The sequence below is a fragment of the Gouania willdenowi genome, unplaced genomic scaffold (assembly GCF_900634775.1).
Source record: "Gouania willdenowi unplaced genomic scaffold, fGouWil2.1 scaffold_118_arrow_ctg1, whole genome shotgun sequence".
Taxonomy (NCBI): Eukaryota; Metazoa; Chordata; class Actinopteri; order Blenniiformes; family Gobiesocidae; genus Gouania; species Gouania willdenowi.
The window spans coordinates 123,952-133,015 of NW_021144866.1; positions in this window are offsets into that span (position 1 = coordinate 123,952).

Below are 9,064 nucleotides of genomic sequence, written 5' to 3' on the forward strand. Positions count from 1 at the left end.
GCGGAGATCGAGCGCGCCGTCATGGCAGGTGGACGAGCTGCCCTTCACAGTAAACTCCCGCAACACAACAGTGCAACACCGTTATTAAAATGTATTTTAATGCTGTGAGATAAGTGAGATAAATCATGAAAATGTGCTTGCTACAACTTTTATACTACATTTTTACGTACCCATGTTTTTGTGAATCCACAACAAATGTTCTCTTTCTGTTTTAATCTTTTGATACAATTCTGCTCGTTCTTTTTTCTCAAATATGAAACAATGTAGTTTGGATTCAGTCGAATGTTGTTTGATTGCAGTGGAATATTTCATGTTCAGGATGAGGTCAGTGTTTCTATCTGCAGGTCCGTCTCTATGCACATACAACGATAGCTAACAGGAAGTAACCTGCTCGTCATTCCCAGAAAAACAAACTTTCTCCTGGGGTTGCCAGAGAGAAAACTAATTCCTCCTCTGAGAGTGTTTCAAACATCAAAGCCAAAGAGATGCTGCCCTAAATTGTCACGTTATCTCAGTGTCTTCCTCTTCAGCATCTCCTCCTACAATTACTCTCTGTTCAGCTCCCCGAGCCCCCCCACCCTGCTCCTGTTTTCCTCTTCGGCCTCATTCTCTCCTGCATAAACAAACAGGCAAAATGTTTCCGCAAACTCCACATTAGGCCGTTTGAATCCTAATCTAAACGTAATGTGCTCTCTAAACATTCATTTATCCATCCTTCCTTTGTAAATACTTGTTCTTCTTCAGATTTGCACTGGAGTCAATGCCAGTCGACCCGGGGCACGACACACCCTGAACATGATAGATTTCAAAATAAAAGCACCCTTACACATTTTCCTATATTTCAGTAATTCAAACACGTATAAAAACGTGTACCAGGGTTTTCGCCAGCGCTGTTGATCGTAAGGGCGCCCTACGCTGTGAATTTGATCCCCTACGCTGTGATATCGCCCCCTATGGTGTGTTTCAACCAGCATAGGGGGATTTTCGGTTTTTTTTTTAACTTTTTTAATTGGTATCGTCGTAATAATTGTTGCACACTTGGACTTCCAGACATGCTCGGGTTGTTTTAACTCTTTTTAATCTGCATTATCGAGAAACATACATCGGCCGCCACCATCTATTTAATACAAGCTATTTGCTCAGGTTCTCTGGTCTTCACCTGAGGACCCCGAGGACCCTTGCAGTCACTTAGCTGTCCCCGATGTTGCCTGTGTGCAACCTCCGCCAGGTAACCGTAATGAAGCTGCGTCTATAACTCGCAACAGTAAAATAAATCATCCTAAGTCAATCTACTGCAGTAAATCATCTCTCAACCAATAGAAAATGCTGTGAACACCTGATTCTGCATGAAAAAAAAAAATACCGTCATATACCGTGAAAACGTTAGAATTTTGAAAAATACCATGATATACATTTTTGGTCATACCGCCCAGCCCTAGCTGGAACAAAGTTTAAAAACACTAAAAACTTTAGCTTTACTTCACAAAATTTGGCTCTCATAGGCTTATGAATTTAAAAAATTTCCTGAGGCGATGCCCCCGTACCCCCTACAACACTCACGCACCTTGCGGTCCCCCTACACTGTGAAAAATTCCTGGTGAGAACCCTGTGTACTTTCTAATTTCATAAGTTCGTTTTTTGACTTAAAAAGCTCACTATTAAAAACACTCAACAATTTCCATCAAAGATTTGCTTTAATTCAGACTTAAAACGAAAGACACAAAGTCTGGCTAAGTTTGTTTTATCATAATTGGAAGTTTGCAACGGCCCTGATACCTGCCACAGACCTCGTGTCCATAATCTCTCCTCCTCCTCCTCTTCCCACTCATTCCCACCTCCACACCATTCCTCATTCAGGACCACTATCTTATCTCCTCACATCCTCTGCTCTCACCTCCTCTTCTTTCGTTTAGCCTCTAATTTCATCCTCTTCCTGCTTCCATCCCCTTTTTCCTTCTCCGGCAACTCCTTTTTGTCTCAAAGATCATTGATGTTAGAGAATTTTAAAGCCAACATCACCTTTTTTACAGGAGATTTTACAGAAACTGGTGGAAAAAGAAGTAGCTCTATGGGGCAACATATCCATGTCTTGTATGTAAACATATCTCCCCCCCCCAACCGTGTCTTCTTTCCTGGATGATGTCAGCGAGAATCTGAGCTCCTTCATGGCTGATTTGTGATGCGAAAGGTTTTAGGGAATCATAGCCAGGAATAACAAACTGGTTTTGTTGTCTTAAAGAAGTTTGATCCCACTGTGGGTCATTAGGAGTGGGAGGGGGGTTTCATATACGTAGGTCTTGTATCAACACTGAGTGGGGTTGGCTCAGTGAGGACAGAGGGATGAAGAAAAAAAAGGGAGGAAGAGGGAGTATAGAGCGAGGAAAGAGGGAGTAACAGGGAGAGATAATGGCTATTAGAATGGAATATATGCTAGATTCTAAAATGTAAATTCCACAGACATGGCAGTTTATCAAAAGCCTGTTGAATTCCCTTTAAAAATAGAAATAAACACACAAACAGCCAAGGATGTATCGCCATAATTGCGAAGTTGTTTTGGAGCCTTGTAACTCTCATTAAATCTCATACCGCAAGACTTCGCTGCAGGAAGAAGGACATTCCAACGAGTGTTGTTCCGTTACCTTTTAGGTTTTTTGTCCCGATGTCAATACGATACCCAGTTGCAAAACTATCACTACAGATACATGCCGATACTGCTGTGTTTAAAAAAAGATTACATGTTTTTTGACGAAAAATCAGCTTCTCTAAATCGCCGACATTTTCCCTCGTGTGGAGGGACGTTTGTTCGTTTTTCGGAAACATGAAAACGCAGTTTGGTTTAGAGTGGCAGCTTCTGGCTATTAGCAATAGCTTGTCTCACCATGCACTGAACACGTAACCATACGTGTTTCTGTTAACAGGAATAAGGGCAGCAGTGGAAGTCGGGAGAGAAAAACTCAAAGGCTCTGCGTTTAAAGAAGAGTTTGACGCTGTATTTGGCATCAGCGTGTTAATAGTTAACACTTGCCGATACCGATGCCAGCCTTTTAGTGCTGTATCGGGGCCCCTCTCGATACTAGTATCGGTATCGTCACATTATGTTGTTTGCTGTCTAACGTGACAGTAGTAATTTTTAAGTCTAATGCTAAGAAATGTCTCTGTCTCCTCTTCTGTCCACACGTAATGAGCCACGTTTTCTCAGAGAGAAGTGGTCATGTGATCAGGTACGTCATGCCCACGTCCGTGACGTGTAATTGAGGAAAGAGTGCTTCCATTGAGCTTTTGCAATGCATTTCAATATCAAAACGATACAAAAACATCCTTGTGAAAATATAAAAACTGCATTTTTGAAATTCAGGTTTTTCCCATTAGTTTTTTTTTTTTTGCGCTTTTTAGATTTTGCGCATTTCTAACGGTAATAGAAACACAGCTAGTGAAGGGTTGTGGAGAACATATACATGCAGATTTGGTGTCGATGTAATGAAGTCCTTAGAGCGTCCGCTATGGGTCCATGTTCTTTACAGCAGGAAGACTCCATGTCTGTTTTCCATCTATTTTGGATCTGGCATCACGCAGAACATCTTGTGGCATTTTCCTCCTTGGAATCACTAGAATGTGGTTATGTTCTCACAGGCACTATTCGTCTCTTGATCCAAAAGTTAACTATTCTCAACCATTTCATCACAGTTATAGCCACACACTATCTACAGTGTTCAGAAAAAATATTTTAAGGTGTTTGTGAATGAATGTGCACCTCTTTAGTATGTTTTTCATACATAAAACACAAATATTGTTGACTTTTGACTTGTACAAGCACCCTTTAATGTTCAAAATCCCTTGCAACGCTATAATTTAAATACCACTCCCTCATGTTTCACATTCTATAGCCTTAAAGTGCAGAGACTAGAACGCTCTGTGATTCCCATTAGCAAACATTAGCATCCATGTATAATTCTGGTCTTTCCCACAGCCACAGGTGTGTCATTATGTTTCAATTCACTCCTTTTTTCTTTTAGTGTCCGAGCAGCTGACTACACTTTCCACTTTGTCCTTTTTCCAAACTCTAACCACTGTGGAGTCCATGCTCTGTCATTGAACCATTCCACATTGGGAGACGCATGTGTGTGTGTGTGTCTGGGATGGGCCCAGCACTATGTGTGTGTGTGTGTGTGTGTGTGTGTGTGTGTGTGTGTGTGTGTGTGTGTGTGTGTGTGTGTGTGTGTGTGTGCATACAAATGTGTGAGTAGCATATTTTGCCAGAAAGGAAATGGAGGAGTTTTGTGCCAAGCTTAGCTTTTTAGGTAAAGAGGAAACTTGATGGGCTGCATTTCCTCGAATAGTTTGGTCCGTTTGCGTTGGTGTGAAAGCTTTTTTGATGTCCGGTGCAAACCAAACAAGCAAAGTCTGGTCCCCTGTAAAGTTTGGGTCTCGGTTCGCCTCAAGTGAAGCCTGGTGCGGTTTTTAGCAAACCCGGACCAAATATAGGAAGTGGGACTAAAAACAGGAGGCGATGCTTCAACGCAAGCAACATTGCACGTGTGGGGGAATGAGCGTGTGCAGTAAATAAAAACGGGACGCCATTGACGGATGAACTATAAACATGAGAACCGATAAGATTTGGCGCTTCTTCTTCTTCTTTACCTGAGTGAAGAAGAAGGAAGCGGAAGCATTCCATCCAATAGGCGAGCGACCGTTGTTTAGAAAGTTTGGTGCGCTTGGCAAAGAGCAGTGTGAATGCGAACCAGACCAAATGAAAATGCAATATTGTTGCAGATTCATGACCTGGACCGCACCAAGTTCAACGGAATATATGCTGACAGACACTGGAGCGGCTAAAAAGCCCTCGGATTTGTTTGCTTGGATAGTCTGCCTCATTTGGGTAGGGTGAACACGCAAAAGAAGTCGAGAGCAGATCAAACATCAAACAGGCAAATTCTAGAGTGGATTTTTTTGCCGGACTCGGAGTGTTTCCAATCTAAGTCTGGAGCGATTAGTAGCGCCATGAACACAACCGCTCTCAGAGCGGATCAAACACAGGAAGTATTGCGATAACGTAGAGCGCGAGGCATTGTGGGTGGTCAGGGCAGCCGGCGAATACTCAAAACAGTGCATTAAAACCACCAAAAGCACGACAGCTTGTTCCTGCTCCATTGTTGAATGTTGTTAATGAACAAACAGAGAAGGAAGACGTTTTAGTGCTGGCTTTGACCCAATGATGAGAGACTGTTTGTCTCTACTCCAGTAACGGTGCCGTCACGTTGTTAGCTCATGTACCTGCACCAGAGGCTGTTTGGAGTTGATCAGAAGTTGTTCTCTGAATGCAAATCAAGGTTATCAAATCATCAGCTGTCCTCCAACCATTGGGACCAGGTCTAGGACTAAACCGGTATAAAAGCAGTGGCACTCCTAGAGCCAACATATTGACTGCAGGATCTATTAATTCCCAGAATCAAAACTTTACAATACATTTCAAATCATTTCTGAAAACCAACCTATTGGAAGATCAGATAAATGTACGACAGCCCAACTGTTGAACCCCTTGGTTATTTACAGTCCTACGTCTTGATTTGGCAGCTACTGTAACACTATATGTCGGCTTGTGTCCTGAGGCGAGGTTTTTTTCCTTAACGCCAAAGTGAGAAATGACACAGGGTGTTTTCAATCATTCACATGTTTTCTGGAATAAGTCGGGTGAGGAGACAGGCCGAGGGTTACACATCCGAGGCCTTCCCCCTCGATTGACCTCCGTGAGCAAATGGCAGCTGTTTTGAAATGAGCTCATAATGGTGGAAGCCCAGTATTTGTCATGTCTCTGTGTGTCTGTAGACTTGAAGAGATGGGGGTTTCTGGCCAGTGACTCACAGAAAATGGAGATTGCAGAGTCAGGCTGATACATATCCCCGTATCCTGAGGCTAAAGAAAAACACCTCCTCCATCGCCTGCTGGCACACACACACACAGACACACACACAAAACATAATACACTTCAGAGGCTGTGGTCCAGAATTAGATGCGTATCTGTCTGCGTCTGTACCAACACCTTTATCTCAGATCCTGTGTTCCTGTCACTACATGTTGGAACCAACTCCACAACAAAGATCTTGTCGACTCAAGAAAGAAATGCATTAAAAGACCATTTCCTTCAATATATTTTGATGTATTTTTTTGCGTTATATTAGTAAAAGTAAAGGTATATTAATTTAAGATAAACGTTCTGATATTTGGGCTAGATTAGTTATATCTAATAGCCTTCATGTCATGAAAAGTACGATAATTCTTTCTTTAATTCCAGCAAGTTCATTTTGTCTTCTTTTTTGAATTTATATATTATGGTTTTAATTTACTTTGGCCACGCCCAGAAAAAAGTCATAAGGACACATCAAAGCCGTCAATAGACACCTCTGAGGAAGACTGGCAGGAGTTAGCAGTCAAAACATGTCAAGAGATCAGTGTAGATTTCAAAGTTAATTTCCTGAAACAAGTGATAAATAAATGAAACACAACACAACACAAGCGCAGGCCGGTAAACATCAACAACGGAAGTAAAAATCTACAAAGAAGAGTTATTTTTGTGGGTTTTTATTCGTTTTTGTGTTGCGTTGTGAGCTTTTAGGGCCACCGTACTAAACGCATTACACACACATATATTAAATACATGATCTAGATCAAACTCAAAGCCCGCGGGCCAAATCCGGCCCTTTAGACTGTTCAATTTGGCCTGCAGCAGAAAGTAAAAAAAAGACATAAAAAACATGAATTATTATGTAAATTACCAAATAATTCAGTTGTTGATATCTAAGCCCATCAAAATACACAAATTCAATGAAACGCCACAATATTTGGAGGATCATATTTTTCCCCAATGCTTTTATCACATGATTGCGGTCACTTTAAATCTCAAATGGTTAAAAAAAAACAAAATTTTCCTGAAATTATTTAACAATTTCCTCAAATGAAATAAAAATTGGTCACAAAATCAAGGAAATTTAACAGAGAAAATCCCGCTGGGACTGATTTCTGTCACTTATTGCTTGGATATTGTCGGCGCCTTACATACTTTGTGTATCATTTAAACGTGGAAGTGCAAACCTGGGGACATTAATGTGTAAATTGTTTGTTTTCCCACCTAAAATCTGCGTCCCACTTAGGATCAAACTACTCTGTGTTTGGCCCCAGATCTAGATTATGGAAAGTCAGGGTGAGTAATAAATCTCTATATTTGAACAGGAATAGTGAAAAGTACAGTATTTCCGACCAAGCGGTAACCTAAATTGTAAATTGAATGAAATGACAGACATTTAATTTAATTATTCATTATCTGTTTTTTCCCCTGATGCATGTCATTTTAAAATGAAATAATGATGTCCTCTTCAACTCAAACATCTTTTAAGTCCTGAATATTGGCTTCTAAAACCCTCTATTTCTCTATTTTGTGGTTATATCCAATGCAGAGGGAATTTCTGAGCTTTTAATATAAAACCCACATGTTCAGGAGAAGCCAGCGGGGACATCATGTGACAACATTTGCAAGGATGTTGAGCTTTTGGGTTCATACGTCACATCACATTACGCTCTGACTCAAGTTTGATTTGGATAATTTCACATTTTTGCTCTGTAATTACATAATACTTTACTGGAAACTCAATTACAAATACAGATGTCATGGTCACATAGTTGTGTCACAGCACGACCGATCCAATAGATCAAATCTGATTTAGGGTTTCATTGGTATTCCAGCTGTGTGACACACACACACACACACACACACACACACACACACACTGGATCTATGAAACAAGGTGCACTATATTCATATTTTGTGAGGACGGGATGACATTTGCGAGCGTGTGTGGCTGTTTTTCTTGTTTCAGACTCATTCTTCTGTGAAAAACACAACTTTTATAGATGAAATAATAATAAGTCTGTTCACCCTGATGATCCAGCTGCTGATTCAGATCACGGACTAATGAATGTAAAGTCTGTCTGATGTGGACGAGCATCATTTGTTGATAGAATACTCAGCCATGTGATCATGGAAAGGAGTGATTCACTGTCTGGCTTCAAACTGAGCAGGAAAACCTTATAAAGGCCTGTATTTCTCCTTAGTCGGCACTTTTTTTGTGTCTATTAACTTATGTATATTTGGGGTTTTCTGCTGAAATATTAACCTCCCAAGTCCAAGTATCCTTCTTTCCTGTAAAGTGTTGCAGGACTCTGCCTGCTTTGTCCTGGTCTGTATTGTATGGAGGACCAACCCTGCCACAATTAAAATTAATTAAATAAATAAATAAACGCAAAAAAAAAAAAAAAAAAAAAAAGTTAAATACAAGTAATTAAAAATAAGTGGGGAAAAAAATACAAAATATAAAATATAAATGCATCATTAAATAAATAAATAAATGCAAAACTTGAAAAAAATATTGTCCAAAAAATTAAATATAGATTTATAAATAAAAGTGGAAATAAAAAAATACAAAGTTAATTTATTCTTATTTTCTTTTATTCATTTAATCATTTATTTTTATAAATGTTGTGGTGTATATGATTTTTTTTATTTAAATATGTCTGGACCCAACAAAACATATTGTTTTCAGGAAAACTTTTACTTTTACTGAAATATCAAGTGTGTATTTCTTAATAAAGCAGGAAAATCCTAGCGTTCTAGTTCCGTTTCTAGTTTTCAGCACTTTACCTTTTCCTTTCCACTCCGTTACCATCAACCGTATCCATGGAAACAACTTTTTGATGTCAACTTTTAAAAAGCCAACAAAGGACATTAGGAATTACAATAGGAACCATTCAGTTGTGCCTCAGTGTGAGATGGCTGTGACTAAATGTGTGTTTTCTATGTTTTCCACTTGGAATGACCTTCATCATTCAACCCCATGTGAAACAAGAATTAGGAAGAATTCAGCCCTGCTGGTCATACAGCACATCTAACATCTAACATTCATGTCCTTTAAGACATACTAATCAGCTGGGTCTAATATGTGTGCTGTCATTTCAAACCAACTCACTCAACACTGAGTCATTTCCACCACAGACTAGCGATTCTGAGCGCTCAGGC